At 40.2% G+C, this 17,447-nt stretch overlaps 1 protein-coding gene across 7 annotated transcripts in view; it reads right to left on the bottom strand.

The window, feature by feature from the left end:
* LOC126260799 (endoribonuclease Dicer-like) overlaps positions 1-17,447 on the bottom strand; it is a 450,082-nt gene that overhangs the window by 223,323 nt on the left and 209,312 nt on the right. The window lies entirely within an intron of this gene.

Here is a 17,447-nt window from a genome sequence, read left to right as displayed (position 1 = left end):
TACATTTTCCCACATTTAGGGCTTGCTGCCATTCATCACACTAACTGCAATTTTTTTTGTCTAAGTCGTTTTGTATCTTCCTACTGTCACTCAACTTTGACATCTTACCGTACACCATGGCATCATCATCATCGAACAATCACAGGCTGCTGCCCACCCAGTCCACCAAATCATTTATTTGTATGGAGCAGTCCCATCACGCTTCCCTGGGGCACTCCTGATACCCTTGTCTCTGACAAACATTCGCCATCGAGGACAACATACTGGGTTCTATTATATAAGAAGTGTTCAAGCCACTCACATATCTGTGTACATATTTCATATACACCATGGCATCATCATCATCATCATCATCATCATCATCATCATCGAACAATCACAGGCTGCTGCCCACCCAGTCCACCAAATCATTTATTTGTATGGAGCAGTCCCATCACGCTTCCCTGGGGCACTCCTGATACCCTTGTCTCTGACAAACATTCGCCATCGAGGACAACATACTGGGTTCTATTATATAAGAAGTGTTCAAGCCACTCACATATCTGTGTACATATTTCATATACACCATGGCATCATCATCATCATCATCATCATCATCATCATCATCATCGAACAATCACAGGCTGCTGCCCACCCAGTCCACCAAATCATTTATTTGTATGGAGCAGTCCCATCACGCTTCCCTGGGGCACTCCTGATACCCTTGTCTCTGACAAACATTCGCCATCGAGGACAACATACTGGGTTCTATTATATAAGAAGTGTTCAAGCCACTCACATATCTGTGTACATATTTCATATACACCATGGCATCATCATCATCATCATCATCATCATCATCGAACAATCACAGGCTGCTGCCCACCCAGTCCACCAAATCATTTATTTGTATGGAGCAGTCCCATCACGCTTCCCTGGGGCACTCCTGATACCCTTGTCTCTGACAAACATTCGCCATCGAGGACAACATACTGGGTTCTATTATATAAGAAGTGTTCAAGCCACTCACATATCTGTGTACATATTTCATATACACCATGGCATCATCATCATCATCATCATCATCATCATCATCATCATCATCGAACAATCACAGGCTGCTGCCCACCCAGTCCACCAAATCATTTATTTGTATGGAGCAGTCCCATCACGCTTCCCTGGGGCACTCCTGATACCCTTGTCTCTGACAAACATTCGCCATCGAGGACAACATACTGGGTTCTATTATATAAGAAGTGTTCAAGCCACTCACATATCTGTGTACATATTTCATATACACCATATCATCATCATCATCATCATCGAACAATCACAGGCTGCTGCCCACCCAGTCCACCAAATCATTTATTTGTATGGAGCAGTCCCATCACGCTTCCCTGGGGCACTCCTGATACCCTTGTCTCTGACAAACATTCGCCATCGAGGACAACATACTGGGTTCTATTATATAAGAAGTGTTCAAGCCACTCACATATCTGTGTACATATTTCATATGCTCGTATCCAAATTTTATTCATCCAATATTTCGGGAATGAGACAACTTAGTTATTTGTAACACACTTTGCACATAATACCAAACCTTTACAGAAACTTTTTCTTGCTGACGACCACCACAAAATGATGAAAGGAGAAATTTTATTGCTTACTGCATTTTTCTGATGTGATTTTCAGTAAAACAGTCACATCAGGCATATCATGACATTTACATTTATTGCTTCTTTGCTACTATCTCTGTTTGCAACACTTTCAGGAGACAGTATCCACATTTGCTGCTAAAGTACCTACAAAATTATATCATTGTATGAAACATAGCTCAGGAGATATAAGGGATGGAGGAAATGGAGGGAGAGAGAGAGAGAGAGAGAGAGAGAGAGAGAGAGAGAGAGAGGAAATGGAAAGGGAGAGGAGGAAAGAGGTGATGGTAGTAGAAAAAAAAGAAGTGGAAACGGATAGAGAGAGAGAGGGAGTTGTAGACGGGCACAGAGACATGGGGGAGGGCAGACGGGCAGAGAGAGGTGGTAATGGCAGGTGGACACAGGGGGGGGGGGGGGGGGGACGGAGGCAGGTGGTCAGAAGAGAGAGGGAGGACTGGCAGTGAGGTGAGAGGGGGGGGGGGGGGAGAAGCAGGAAATGGAAGTGGACAGAGAGAAGGTGGAGATTTAAAAAGAGAAGGGCAAGATGGAAAGAGAGAAAGGGAACAAGGAGACAGACAGAGGGAAGGGGAAGGAGACAGACAGAGATGGGGTCAAAGGAGATGGACAGAGAGAGGGGCAGAGAATATGGGCAGGGAGAGGGGAAGAGGATGTGGGCAGGGAGAGGGGAAGAGGATGTGGGCAAGGAGAGGGGAAGAGGATGTGGGCAAGGAGAGGGGAAGAGGATGTGGGCAGGGAGAGGGGAAGAGGATGTGCAAAGACATAGAGGCAGACAACTTGGACAGAGAGGGTGGCAGAGGATGTGTATAAGTGAGAGGGAGAAGGAGAACATGGACCAATAGAATTGAGATAAAACTCTAGGTAGGAATATCAATATTTCAGGAAAAGATAGATTGCTACTTGCCATAAAGAAGACAAGTAATGTTGCAGACAAGCACAGGTAAAACACACCAACAAAAAGCTTTCCACCACAGCCTTCATCAGCAAAAGAGAAACACACACCATTAATACATATAAGCAAGCACAACTCATGCACACAAGACTGCCAACTCCGGCAACTTGGGCCAGAATGGGATGAAAGGAGTAATCTGGATGGGGTAGGGAAGGAGAAAGGATAGTAGTGTGCAGATGGGGGAGAGAGGAACATGGTCTGGCAGTGTGTGCGGGGACTGGAATGCCAACAGGCACAGCATCAGGAAGTTGTGCGCCAGGGAGTTGGGGAAAAAAGTGAAAAAGCACAGAAGCAGGGACAGATGGATGGGCCCGTTGGCAGAGGGTGGCAAACAGAGGATGGGACACGAGAATAAGGAGAGGGTGGAAACAGTTGGGGGGAGGGTGTGGGGACAATAGGTTACCCTAGGCTCGGCTAATTACGGGAGTGGAGAATGTGTTGTAAGGATAACTCCAATAAACTTAGTTAACAAAATATGGTGGTGGAGGAGAGAATCGAGATGACTCGCGTAGTGAAGCAGTCACGGAAACCAAGCGTGTTACATTCAGCTGCACAATGCTCCACAGGGTGGTATACTTTGCTCTTGGCCACAGTTTGGCAGCATGTAGTGATTCAAGAATTTCTGTGTAAATTCTAGAACCACTCAGCCTTCTACAGTCTCGAACACGAGATATTCTGGATATGAGTGTGGGATGGTAGAATCCTACCTACTGTGTATCACATAATGAGATTTTCACTCTGCAGCGGAGTGTGCGCTGATATGAAACTTCCTGGCAGATTAAAACTGTGTGCCCAACCGGGACCTTTGCCTTTCGCAGGCAAGTGCTCTACCAACTGAGCTACCGAAGCATGACTCACGCCCGGTACTCACAGCTTTACTTCTGCCAGTACCTCGTCTCCTACCTTCCAAACTTTACAGAAGCTCTCCTGCGAACCATGCAGAACTGGCACTCCTGAAAGAAAGGATATTGCGGAGACATGGCTTAGCCACAGCCTGGGGGATGTTTCCAGAATGAGATTTTCACTCTGCAGCAGAGTGTGCGGTGATATGAAACTTCCTGGCAGATTAAAACTGTGTGCCCGACCGAGACTCGAACTCGGGACCTTTGCCTTTCGCTGGCAAGTGCTCTACCAACTGAGCTACCGAAGCACGACTCACGCCCGGTACTCACAGCTTTACTTCTGCCAGTACCTCGTCTCCTACCTTCCAAACTTTACAGAAGCTCTCCTGCGAACCATGCAGAACTGGCACTCCTGAAAGAAAGGATATTGCGGAGACATGGCTTAGCCACAGCCTGGGGGATGTTTGTGTGTGCAGGCTTAAAATCAGTCGTGGGAAGAAAGTAGACACGGCAGATGAACGGCACCAACAAGTACCTGTTGGGCAATCCGTAGATGTTTTAGTGAGTGTGTAAGGAAGAACAATGGAGTTTATATGCAGCACTGTCCTCATTGGGTCACTGACTACTGTTATTAAAACAAAGACAGTTGAAAAAGAACTCTTGGAAACTCTTGACATAACCTTGCTATAGGCAAGACTTATTTTCTGATTTATTTTAAGAAAAGTTATGGCACCAAAGTCAACTTTCTTTTAACTGTAATTCAATTTGTTTCTGACGTTTGACTGTATGAGAGACTTAGCGGAAATTATATATTTACGTTGAAAGGGGGAGTTTTATAGTGTATGGAAGTCAAATACATTGTTAACTGATTTTTTTAATTCTCAAATCAGAAACATCCAAATTACATTAGCCATACACATCAATAAATATGTACATATATATACACAAATTGTATTTATATTACATGTGTCCAGTACTTTGCAACCTCCAGGGCGCTTGGAGTGGCTTGCAGGAGATCAATCTTCGTGCAGGATGTAGGGCACAAAAGGCACTGGAGCATGTGGCTTGTGGTTTGTTCTTGTCCACAATCACAAGACGTATTTCCTGTTATGAAGCCCCATCTCTTCAGGTTGTCTCTGGATCGTCCGACTCCTGATCGTCATCTGTTTAAAGATTTCCACACCAGCCAGCTCTCGTTGTGTCCAGGTGGTAGTTCTTCAGCTTCTGGCGTCTGCAGGTGAGGCGTCGACTTCTTCCATAACTCCAGCCTTGCCTTCTCTGGTGAAATGGTGAGCTTCTCGGATGTTCTCAGGAAGCTCTTTCGCGATCTCAGCCGTTGCTGTGGTGGATTATGTCCGTGCAGTGGATGGGCACTGTCCTGTTCCACTTTCAGTCTCTCCTTGTTGGCAGCCACTGTTCTGCGTATCCATGGTGGTGCTTTTCCAGCCAGGCAGTAGAGCCTATCAGTTGGGGTACGTCTTAAGCAAACTGTGATCAACCTACAGGTTTCATTGAGAGCAATGTCTACTTGTCTGGCATGAGATGACCTGTACCAGACTGGAAAAGCATATTCAGCAGTAGAAAAGCACAGTGCCATTGCAAACAGCGAATAGTTTGTGGATGTGATCCCCACTGTGTCCCCGCTAGTTTGCGAATTAGGTTGTTTCGAGCGGAGATTTTCATTTTGGTGTTCTTGCAGTGAGTTTTGAATGTCAGAGTTCTATCGAGAGTGACTCCCAAGTATTTAGGTGCGTGATGATGCTGGAGTTGGATGCCTGACCATGCAATATGTAGCTCACAATTAGCTTTCCTGTTCCTTAAATGAAAGGCACACACTTGTGTCTTCGAAGGGTTTGGTCTGAGTTGGTTCCGATTGTAGTAGCTTGCCAGTGTTCTAAGTGCTGTTGTCAGGTTTCTTTCCACTCTTTCAAAGTATGATCTCTCGTAGCAAGGGCTAGGTCATCTGCATATAAGAATCTCCTTGTGCCTGGGGTCAATGGCTGGTCGTTGGTATAGATGTTGAAGAGAAGCGGAGCCAAGACACTTCCCTGAGGTAGACCATTTTTCTGTGCTCTCCAGCGACTGCGTTGTCCTTCAAATTCAACAAAAAACCTACGGTTTTGGAGGAGGGTGCTGAGTAGTCTAACAAGGTGGGCGTTGTTGATCATATTATATAGTTTTGCATGGAGTATGGACAGTATCATATGCTGCTGTGAGATCCACAAAGACCACGCCCGTTACTTGGCGGGTTTCAAAACCATCCTCTATAAACTAAGTGAGATTCAAAAGTTGCTCTGTGCAGCTTCTGTTTGGTCGAAATCCTGCTTGTTCGGGTATGAGAAGAGGGTCTATTACTGGTAGGATTCTATTCAGAATCATACGTTCGAACAGTTTAGAAAGGTGACTCAAAAGGCTAACTGGTCTGAAATTCTTGGGATGATTTGCTTCCTTTCCAGGTTTCAGAAGAGCTATCACCCTGCTCTTTCGCCAGATCTTTGGTGTTTGGCACTGGTTCATGCAGTTGTTGAAAAGCTGCAGGATCCACTTTCTTGTTTCTGGGCCGAAATTCTTGATTTGCTCCATACGGATGTCATCTAGACCGGATGCTTTACCAGTTCTGTTAACTGATGAATAGCATAGTTTGCATGTCTAATTATTTCATAAGTAGAAAGAGTCTAAAAATTCCTGTACCTAGCATTATTCGATGGAGAAGAAGTCAAGAGGGATTCCAGCAGCTGGCTATCCAGTAAAGAAGAGTGGCTGCAAATTCCCAGTAAAGAAGTGGAAGGTGGTTTGAGGAATAAACCGAAATAACCCAGATCCACACTCACACTTTTTAAGTCAGAAATGTTAGAATGTGGTGATTTGTATGAAAGAACCGAGAAAACAGGAAATTTTAGTACAAAACAAGAAAAGAAGCTGTTACGTGTTGCCGTAGCAACCAAACATAATAAGACAAGGGAATTACTCTGAGAAATTGGAATATGTTCAAGTATCCAAAGGAGCAAAATTTAAATGGAAAAACGGTGAGGAAATGAAAATTCACAACGATAAAAACAGCAAAGAAGATTTCAATGTATTTGTCTAAGAAGTACGTATAGAACACTTCAACCAAGAAGATCCAGTACGGGGAGTATACAGCTCTCACACACATCGCGGGGATGCATACGCGGAAACCAACACACATCCGATGCCACGGCACCAGCTGCTGTTCACCGGTGCTTACCTGTCTACACATCCACTCACCTACGCAACAAGAATTCTACGCCAGGTGAGCATGAAACAAAACTTGATTACTTTAGTAAAAAGTTGTAGAAGATACTATTGAGTGAACTTTTATTGTGTAATTATCATATTTAAAGTTAGTTTTAAATGCTTACAAGAGCTAAGGCATATAAAAGTATGGAAAATATACAACAGGTTGGGGAAACTCAAGACCCAGCAATGGATACGAAAATTAGCAAAGACGTGCTTGACTGGGCTGAGTTGATAAATTTAATCAAAGCTCAGAGTCTTAAGTTAAACTCATTAAATTCTCAGAGTGACTGTAAGTAAAGAACTAGACTTAGTAAATTTTCAGTTAAATACCCAGAGTGAAGCTTTAAATGCTTAAGAGTGAAACATTGAATATTCAAACGACAAATTTAGGTTTGTTAAACACCAAAGTCAGCTCTCAAAGCAAAGACTTTAGTTATCTATGCAAAGGCATGAGTGCTTTGAAGACTGAGTTCGATACAAGTGATAAAGTAGAGAATTTAAAAGTAGATTTAAAGAATGAGTTGACAAATTCTCTGACCACTCATATAAATCATATTTTTACTGACCTTAGTCAGAAACAGAGTAACACTTTTCAAGATTTATCAAAAAGGTTGGAACTTAAAATTTTGAGAGCAAATGTAATAATGTAGAATCCGAACTCACTAAGAAGTTAGGATCTCTTGAAAACGTGTACAATGTACAATGTTAAGTATAATGATTTAAGCCAGGGGTTGAGTAATCTGAAAGAGAGTGTAGATAAGCAGAATGAATCAATGCCAGTCGTCCAATCGCAAATTACAGGTGTCAATACACGGGTAGATAATGTAGAAAGAAATTTCAAAGAGAAAATAGCTAACTCATATTATAAATGTAATTAGTTTGGGGGAACAATTTGGAGAAATTATAGATCGAAAGGTTACCAAGAGTATAACATCCGGACACATATCGCCTATTCCTTCTTCCCAACTTAGTGATATCAGGAAGGGTATGGACAAGCTGTGGAGATACTTTAAGCTTATCAAAGATAAAGTAGAAAAAGGGTAACGTCACCTAATGTTGTATTAACTAGTGAAGCAGTGACTGATTTGCAATGGGGAGCTAATTCAGTGTTATCGAGACAATTCCCTAAATTTAAGCCAGATGGAGATGTACATCCGATCTTAAAAAGATTTAACCAAGCTTTATCAAAAAATTGGGAAGATTCCACGACGATCGAATTTGCATTGGGGTACCTTCTAAGGGAAGCATCAGAATGGGGAACAGTAAATGTTGTGAATTTTTCCTCTTGGGGAGACTTTCAAAAGAAATTTAAAGAGAAGTACTGGTCTGCCAGTGCTCAAGAAAAGTTAATATCAGATCTGTGGGACCCAAAATATTATAATAATACTTGGGGAGCAATAAGGAAATATTTTGATTGGCATTTAACATGAGCAAAGTATTTAGATGCGCCAATGGAAGAAGAAGGATTAGTACGTATTTTAATTAGATGACTGCCAATCTACGCGAGAAAAGACATCTTGTCTTTTGTTGACGCACTTGATGCAACAAATAAGGACCGCAATCGAAACTTTACACCAAAGTAAAAGTTTGAACTACAAAAGAAATAGCGGAAATAATTTTAAAAAGCATGAGGCAAACTTAGCAAAAGTACACCAGTACAGTACGAAAAGTTGTAACGACAATTATCAAAAGAAGCATCCACCTTCAAATTTAGATCCGGTAGCTTCTCAAGAATTTGTAGCGAGTAACCAGAAAACACAGAATGGGACTGTAATATCTCGTTTCGGTAACCAACCCATAATTAGTAGTAATGAGGAAAACAGTGTTCGATCTGGATCCAGGGCCAGCGCCCAGGTGATGGAGATATATTAGGAGACATTATTCCATATAGGTATGTTAACTTTACACACAAAATACCCACAAAGGAATGGTTGCTGCTTGAAGAACCAATCTTAGCTACTAATAACCCACAACCTATAATAGCAGGGACAGTGGAAACATCCGAGGTTAACATATTTATAGAGTCAGTGAATGAGATATCGCTCATCTCAAATGCATTTTTTACCTCAATACAGAATAAACAGCACTTACCGTCATTGCCAGTGAGTATACATAATCAGGATAACGGGAACAAAAAGTAAACTTGTAAAATATGAAACTCAAGTGAACTGTAGTACTAGACATACGTTATTTCGTCAAACCCTAATAATAGTAGAGAATATTAATAGAGATGTACTGTGTGGTTTAGATTGGTTGTGAGAGTTTAAAGTCATCTTAAACTTTGACGAACATCATCTTTGTTATGGTAGAGGGGACAGTAGATGCTGGACGCCATTTGTAACAAATAGTTGGTTGGTTGCTTGCTTAGGGAAGAAGACCAGACAGCGTGGTCATCGGACTCGTCGGATTAGAGAAGGATGGGGAAGGAAGTCGGCCGTGCCCTTTCAGAGGAACCATCCCGGCATTTGCCTGGAGTGATTTAGGTAAATCACGGAAAACCTAAATCAGGATGGCCGGACGCGGGATTGAACCGTCGTCCTCCCGAATGCTACAAATAGTCACATTGAGGAAGAAACAACTGAGTGTCAGTGTCTACGATTAACAGCTACAGCACAATTATCACCAAAAATCGATAATGTGGATCAAGTAACACACTGAACTGATATACAAGACAAAGTTAATGAATCCCTAGTATTAACCGATCAAGAAAGACGAGATTTGTATAAAATTTTAAAGGAGTATGAAGTGGTGTTTTCTGATTGTCCAGGTAACATCAGCGACTTTACCTGTAAGTTCAAAATCAAAGATGACACTCCATTCTTTTGCAAACCATATCCAATACCAATGATTTTTAAGGAAGCAGTTCGGAATGAGACTAACAAATTTATTGATAATAATATTACAGAATGAAGTTCCAGTGTAATGAATAATCCTCTGGTCGTGGTGAAGAAAGCTACAGGTGAGGTACGATTAGTCTTAGATGCTCGAACATTAAATTGACATATAGAAACAGAGAGAGATCGAACAATGAATATCGACGAATTGTTATCCAAGTTTGACAAGGCAAAATTCTTTAGTACAATGGACTTTATCCGGGATATTAGCAGATACAATCCAGAATCCAAAAAGTATACAGCCTTTTTGTTTGATGGAAAATCTTATCATTTCAATGTATTGCCATTCAGACATAATATCTCTGTGTCCGTTTTTATACATGCGTTAGATGAAGCAATAGGGAGAGATTTACTGAAGGATTTGATAATATACATAGATGATATCTTCATAATATCAGCTACTTGGGAGGACCACTGTTTAACTCTGTGCAAGACTGAAAAAATTTAAAGAAAAAGGTATTACGGTGAAGCTGTCTAAATCGTTTTTCACACACCGATAACTTAAGTTCTTAGGTCATATTATAGGCGTAAAGGGAATTAGACCGGACCCTCAACACATAAAAGCTATCAAAGAATGTCTGCACCCCAAAAATGTAAGACAATTAAAAGGATTTATAGGTATGGCCAGATACTATCGACGGTACATATGAGGACAAGAGTCAAATGACCTGAGACTTTTAAGTTTATTAAGAAAGGGAGTACCGTGGACTCGGGATCAAGGTGCAAATGATGCATTTGAAAACGTCAAAAGAGCACGTGTTGAGTCACCCATATTACATCATCCAGTTATGGGCGAACCATTAAAATTTTCGACAGATGCATCTGATTACGGTGTTGCTGCCAAACTTTTCACAGCTACCGAAAAGGAACTATTGGCGATTGTGTGGAGTATTCAAAAGTTTCAAACACTAGTATGGGGATCAGAAATCCATATTTATACAGATCATCAAGCTTTATCCTTTCTGATGCGTAATCAATTACTACACAGTAGGTTGATGCAATGGATGCTTTTCCTACAGATATAAGATATTAAGATACGATACGTAAAAGGTTCCGAAAATATTGTACCTGCTGTTTTATCACGGCTACCCATCATTGTAAAGGAAATGGCTCAAAGAATAAGAGCAAATATCCATCATGATCCTTAATAGATCATAAATTGTTTTGGAGAGACAGCATAACATTATGTATTCCGAAGGTAATGGAAGACGAACTTGTGTGGTATGTTCACAGCTACCGAAAAGGAACTATTGGCGATTGTGTGGAGTATTCAAAAGTTTCAAACACTAGTATGGGGATCAGAAATCCATATTTATACAGATCATCAAGCTTTATCCTTTCTGATGCGTAATCAATTACTACACAGTAGGTTGATGCAATGGATGCTTTTCCTACAGATATAAGATATTAAGATACGATACGTAAAAGGTTCCGAAAATATTGTACCTGCTGTTTTATCACGGCTACCCATCATTGTAAAGGAAATGGCTCAAAGAATAAGAGCAAATATCCATCATGATCCTTAATAGATCATAAATTGTTTTGGAGAGACAGCATAACATTATGTATTCCGAAGGTAATGGAAGACGAACTTGTGTGGTATGTTCACACAGGATATGGACACTTCGCAATCAAAAAATGTATATCCCATATGAATAAGTTTTATTATTTCAAGAAACTAGGTCATAAAATAGCATATTTGATTAGAGCCTGTGAAACTTGCCAGAAAGTATGTTAAACTATATCCCATTACAAGAGCAAATATGCAGACGGTTATACACTGCTTACAACAATACTTTCTAGAAGTAGGTAAACCAAAACTGTTTCTTAAGGATAAAGGACCACAATTTGTGAGTAACAAATTTAGAGAATTCCTAACGTGGGAAAGTATTCGACACATGTTAATATCCAATTATAACCCATCATCAAATCTATGTGAACAAGTAATGGAGGAAATTGGAAAATTATGTCATACTTACTGCCATGAAAAACATACTTCGTGGGCAACAAAAATTAAGGACTTTGAACTTATCCTAAATGATTACCCCATTTATTGACTGGGTTGACACCTTCAGAAGTTATAGGCAAACCTTTTATAGGAGAACCTCTAATTAAGTGTTTTAATTGGCCTGAACAACCTAGTGTCAATTACAAAGTAAATAAGGAAATAGTTTCTAAGAATTTAATTGAAAAGGTGCTACAAAGAGTAAGTAAGCATAACGGCTGTGGAACCTCAGTACTAAGTTGATGACTTTGTTCTTATAAAACAACATCTTCACAACTCGACTCTTTCTTCAGAGACTCATAAGTTTTTCCAAAAATATGAGGGACCGTACAGGGTACAAACGGTGATCCATCCTAAGACGTTATTTTTAGTAGATCCCACAACTGGATTAGAGAAGGGGAAATACAATGTAAAGGATGTAAAATTGTATATCCCCCAGGGACAACATCTGAGTTAACAGGAGAAGTAACAACCATCGGATGCCAAGTTGTTTTCAGTGTTTCTTCCAAAATAGTGTGCCTGCACTGAATTCCTTTAAAATCTAGAACTATCCTGTAATCTTATTGCTTAAAAACTGGATATGACTATAAAATAGAGAACAACTAAAGAGAATCACAGAAAAAAGTGATATCTAGACAAAATTAATTGACCAGAGTATTATATTTGTGGAAAATTTAATATGATGACTAGCTAAACAACTGTTATACCATAGTGTATAGATTTTCTATTTTGTATAGAGTATCTTATACCTTTTATGAGATGTGATATAAATGGGAGGGTTTGCATATTTTTCTTTTCTTACTTCTCATTTGAGGACCTGTCTATTTTTCCCCTCTTTTCATATTCACAAACTTCTATCGCTAAAATCCTTCCTTATTTTCGTGTTTACTAGAAACCTAAATCTTATCTTTAGATAAGAAGGCCGAAAAATCAGACTACACTAACACACATCCACATATACACAAATGTACACTTCTACATAAACATTAAATTACATAAGACAAAGCCTATCATGATGTGAGAACCGCCAGGTGTTGTAAGGGAAAATATGTGTACACATGTAAATATGGGCCCATATATAGGAAGCTATGACGGTTCTACATCGAATGTGCATAAGAAGAGGTGCACATAAACAAAGAACAGTGACAGTTCTAAATAGAGATTAGAATAGACACAATGAACTCCTGCACAAATAGAGACAAAAGCATATAAGTTTATGGAATGAAAATGCTACATAATGAACAACTATTAAGTATTAATGAGTAATGGATAAATAAGAAAGAGGCTTGAGGAAAGAAAGAAAATGAAAGTAGGAGAGGAATTAACCATGTTGATCATTAAGAAACGTCAGTGTAATAAATACTCTGATGAACTGAAGGATGGTGAGATGTAAATAGTATATGTAGACATATTATCTATTGAAAATATGTAAGTTCAAAAGTAGAAGAGGACTCTAGGGAGTAAATGATATATTAAAGAACGAATGTGAAGTTTAAGATAGAAATCTATCTTTAGCAGAAGATATTTAATTATGGTATACCGACCCTCTACCGTCTCGAACACACGATATTCTGGATATGAGTGTGGACTGGTAGAATCCTACCTACTGCGCATCACGTTTGTGTGTGCAGGTTTAAAATCAGTCGCGGGAAGAAAGTAGACATGGCAGATGAACAGCACTGACAAGTACCTGTCGGGCAATCCGTAGATGTTTTAGTGAGAGTGTAAGGAAGAACAATGGAGTTTATATGCAGCACTGTCCTTATTGGGTCACTGACTATTGATATTAAAACAAAGACAGTTGAAAAAGAACTCTTGGAAACTCTTGACGTAACCTTGCTATAGGCAAGACTTATTTTCTGATTTATGTTAAGAAAAGTTATGGCATCAAAGCCAACTTTCTTTGAACTGTAATTCAAATTTTCTGATGTTTGATTGTATGAGAGACTTACCGGAAATTATATATTTATGCTGAAAGTGAGAGTTTTATTGTGTATGGAAGGCAACTACATTGTTACCTGACGAAAAGCAAAGTTTGTTATGTCTCTTATTTCATAAGTAGAAAGAGAGTCTAAAAATTCCTGTACCTAGCATTATTCGATGGAGAAGAAGTCAAGAGGGATTCCAGCAGCTGGCTATCCAGTAAAGTAGAGTGGCTGCAAATTCCAAGTAAGTCACCTCGTAAAGAAGTGGATGGTGGTTTGGGGAATAAACCGAAATAACCCAGGGTCACACTCACAATTTAAGACAGAAATGTTAGAAATGGCTGTTCATTCTGGTGGACAGCTGGTTGGTAGTGACATTAGTATCACCAGTATAAAAAGCTGTGCAATGATTGCAGCAGAGCATCATAATTACCTATCATGCCCTGAAATGAGGGACATCCCACCCAAGATCGTTGCCACCCCTTCTAAAGTGGTGTTCTGTCACCCACCCAACCTCCATGAAATCCTAGCCTGTCCCTTTACCACTCCCAATCCCAATCCCTTGGCACAAGAACCATATCCCTGTGGAAGACCCGTGTGCAAGGCCTGCCCCATCGACACACCCAGCACTTCTTTTTCCAACCCTGTCACAGGTTTATCCCACCCCATTAAGGGGCAGGCCACCTGTGAAAGCAGCCATGTCATTTATCAGATCTCCTGTAATCACTGCACACTTTATTCTGATTACCAACCAACTGTCCACCAGAATGAATAGCCACCGCCAAACTTTGGACAAGAACAAAGTAGACCATTTTGTGGCACAATATGCAGCTGAATGTAACATTCTTGATTTCAATGGCTGCATCACTACCTGAGCCATCTGGAACCTCCCCTCCACCACCACTTTTTCTGAGCTGCACAGATGGGAGTTACCCTTACAACAAATTCTCCTCACCCATAATTAGCCCAGCCTCAAACTACAGTAGCATGCTGGACCCACACCCTCCACCCAACAGTTTCCGTCCCCTCTGTCCTATTACCTCCTCTCCATTCTCGTCTCCCACCCTCTGTTTGCCACCCTCTGCCTACATATACACCCATCTTTTTCCATTCCTCTCCTTTTTTGCCCACCTCCCTGCTCCAGAACCTCTCGATGCTTTACCTGTTACCATTCTAGTCCCAGCACACTCCACACGACAGCGTCACTCCCCCCCCCCCCACTTGTACACTACTATTCCTTCCTCTTCTGTGCCCCATCCAGACTGTTGCTTCCATCCCACGTGATAGTTGCATTCTTGCCTGAGCTGCCAGAGTTAGTGGTGGTGTGTGTGTGTGTGTGTGTGTGTGATATGCTTGCTTGTATGTATGAATGGCGTGTGTTTCTGTTTTGCTGATGAAGGCTGTAGCCGAAAGCTTTGTGTAAGTGTCTTGATTGTGCCTGTCTGCAAATTAATATGTCCTGTTTATGGTAAGTATCAATCTATCTTTTCCTACACAACTGAAATAAATATGCATCAGGGTGATGCCAGGTACCCAACTATTACTTTACTAATACACTGGACACAGGACAAGTCATATCACCCCATTATTACTAAAAAAAAATATTTCTTCAAGTTGCTAACTGCATGTTCTGTATTTTGTAGCTCTATATATAATATGTTTCAGGATAATTGGTAATTATACTGGGATGTGTTTGTATAGACGAGTTTAAAAATTCATTAAAGGTGTAATCTCTGCAACACTAAGGGATCCTCCTACTCAAAATAGACTCGACAGTTTTAATGTGAGCATGTTACATGTAAATCAAAAAGATTAGTATTCAATGACACTGTTGCCTGAATTCAAAAAGACAGCAATCCTGATCTGACTACCCATGGCTATAGGCTATACAAGTATTTAAAAATGATGTCACAAATATTTACCCAATTTGAATATGCCAACATGACACTGCTTCACTTTATTATTTTATGGAAATGTTCTTCCTGCTCATGAATAATATCATACACACTTCCATAACAACGGTGTACCAGTGTTCCAATGAACTTCCAAGAAACTGGTATATTCCCAGGTAAAAATATTTTTTTCTTTATACATGGAATTAAAACCTATATATATTCTGTGATCAAAACAGACTGATATTGTGTCAACACTGCATCTGTGGTACCACCATCAGCACATGCAACATCTTCACACAGGCTAAAAAAACTTCTACATGACCATTAACAAGACACGTCAAAAGTTGCAGACAGGCACAATTAAAAGACACTCAAATACAGCTTTTGGCCACAGCCTTTAACATGCCTTCTTTATGGTAGGTAGCAATCTGTCTTTTCCTACATTGTTGATATTCCTACCTGGAGTTTCCACTGTTATCAAACTTCTACATGAAATTTTCCAAACTGTAAATTTCTTATGAGTAATATTTACTGTGCCATAAAGGTAGACATACCATGGAGGACATGAATGCTTCTGTGTTGATTTGAAATGTAATGCAGTAGAACAAATTATGTAATACAGTTCAGTTTCAAATCATCATGCAAAATGGTTTTGCATTTTTTAAATGGCTGAATATTTCTATTTAACACTGATATCATAACTTCATAACCACAATCACAGTTTATAACTGGTAGGACCTGAAAAGAACTGTGTGAGCCTACGTCTTGTGACAAACTCATTTTAGACAGGAGATCTTTGAGATTACCTGTCTGCCTCTGCTCCTCAGTATACTCAACAGCAGAGCACTGGTGTGTCTGTCTAGATTAACAGCCCAATGTGAAGATGATAGATGTACAATTTAAAGGATCCATACATACTCCTCATGGGGGAGGATGGACAAGTCTTCATGTAAGGCAGCAGAAATTATCACCGGATGCCAGTTGATACCAAGTTGACAGCTATCAACCACAGAGATAACCCAAAGCAACCAGCCATCCTCTGTGATGACAATCAAACAGTTGACTAAATAAAATGAAAATCATAAGAAATTATTTCTTGTAAGCAGTTCTGAGCTAGCCATGCTTCCCTTTACATATAGCTCAGAATAACAAAGGTGTTTTAATCTTCTGAAAAGAATATAAATGTGTTCGCCTTGTGATTTATGTGGAATTTGATCAGATGGAGATTTTGCAGTTCATACATGAGTTGTTGTCGTCCCCCACCACCATCACCACCACCACCACCACACCTGAACCATTTCCAAACGGGCCACAAATGAGGTAAATCTTCATCACCATCTTGTGACCACTGTAGGGAACAACAGTCAGTTCCTCATGTTGTATCAACGTGACCCACACATGTCTACAAGGATCCTTTGGAAGATTTCCTCAGAGTGATGAGTGGTGTTGAAAGGTGGTTACACTGAGTCACAGCGCCAGAGATTGCGCCAGTACTAGTTCAGAGGTTGCCGTGGGCAGTGCTTGTTGAGAGGATGTCGATAGCAGTTGTTCAATTGGGCGAGACAGTAGATGTTGTTCGATTGGAGATGTTACAATGATCACAGTGTATTTTTCGTGGATATATATGAAGGTAACAAAAAAAAAAAAAAAAAAAAAAAAAAAAAAAAAAAAAATTCAAATTTCCTAAATAACAATGCCTCTTGGTCACAGGTTCAGTGAATAAATAAATGGTGTTTAAAATATCTTGCCGTATTGAGGAAGAACCGTGCCAGATGCATGTACGTTGAATCACACTTCCACACACAGAACAGTTACACTCGTGCTTGTTGTTTCGTAGCTTTTATAGTTGCTGGGGACTTAATTAATCAATTGTTTTAACGGAAATTTCCTTTCATTCTTTTTTGTTATTCTATGCAGTCAGATTGCGTACTAATACTACTCAGGGCCAACCGATTACGAGACTACGTAACTGGACATACAGCTACTAAAAAATTATTTGCATTTTATTTAATTAAGCCCCCATG

Source organism: Schistocerca nitens, chromosome 5, assembly GCF_023898315.1.
Source record: "Schistocerca nitens isolate TAMUIC-IGC-003100 chromosome 5, iqSchNite1.1, whole genome shotgun sequence".
Taxonomy (NCBI): Eukaryota; Metazoa; Arthropoda; class Insecta; order Orthoptera; family Acrididae; genus Schistocerca; species Schistocerca nitens.
This window is presented reverse-complemented; position numbering and strand designations above follow the sequence as displayed.